The sequence below is a fragment of the Budorcas taxicolor genome, chromosome X (genome assembly GCF_023091745.1).
Source record: "Budorcas taxicolor isolate Tak-1 chromosome X, Takin1.1, whole genome shotgun sequence".
Lineage (NCBI taxonomy): Eukaryota > Metazoa > Chordata > Mammalia > Artiodactyla > Bovidae > Budorcas > Budorcas taxicolor.
The window spans coordinates 101912628-101913362 of record NC_068935.1 but is presented as its reverse complement, the minus strand read 5'-3'; the positions used below and the strand labels follow the sequence as shown (position 1 = coordinate 101913362).

Sequence of the window (735 nt, the reverse complement as noted above, 5' to 3'; positions counted from 1 at the left end):
ATTACAGTTTCATCACCTTTCAAGGTACTGAGCAGTTCCAACAAGACCACTCCTGTTGCTCTCTTATAATCACTCCCATTTCCCTGCCACCACCACCCTTGCCCCTCCCTGACCCTTGGCAAACACTAACCTGACCTCTATTTCTAAAATTTTGTCATTTCAAAAATGTTATGTAAAGAGAAGCATGTATTATGTAATAGTTCAGGATTAGACTTTTCACTCAAAAAATATGGAACACTATGAATTTGCACATCATCCTTGCACAGGGGCCTGGCTAATCTTTTCCATCTCATTGCCATTTTTGTGTATGTGATGCCAAAGTGCACATAATAATTTATTTTTAATGTAGGTTTTTATGTATTTGTATTATATCTCTCAATTTTTATTTATTCGCTGTGTATCATGTCTTTTTGTTCCTGTATTCCTTCTTTACTACCTTTTTTGTATTAAATAATTTTTTTCTGGTATACTCTTTAAATGCCTTTGTTTTTTGTTTTTAATTATATTTTTGGAATGATTTCCTTAGTGGTTCTTCTGGAGGAATTACAATACACTTCTTAACTAAAAGCAATCTATTTCAGATAATTCTAACTTCATTTCAGTAAAATATAGAAACTGCTCCAATATAACTCTATTCCCTCTCCCCCCTTTTGTGATATTATTGTCATATATATTGCTTCTTTATATGCTATATTCCTCCAATTATAACTATTCTTTATGCAATTCTTTTTTAAA

General features: G+C 31.8%; 1 non-coding gene across 1 annotated transcript; it reads right to left on the bottom strand.

Moving 5' to 3' along the window:
- Nucleotides 1–223: 223 nt before the first annotated feature.
- LOC128070657 (U6 spliceosomal RNA) lies at nt 224–326 on the bottom strand. The gene has a single exon (XR_008201631.1). It is a non-coding gene; the product is annotated as a U6 spliceosomal RNA (small nuclear RNA).
- Nucleotides 327–735: the final 409 nt, after the last annotated feature.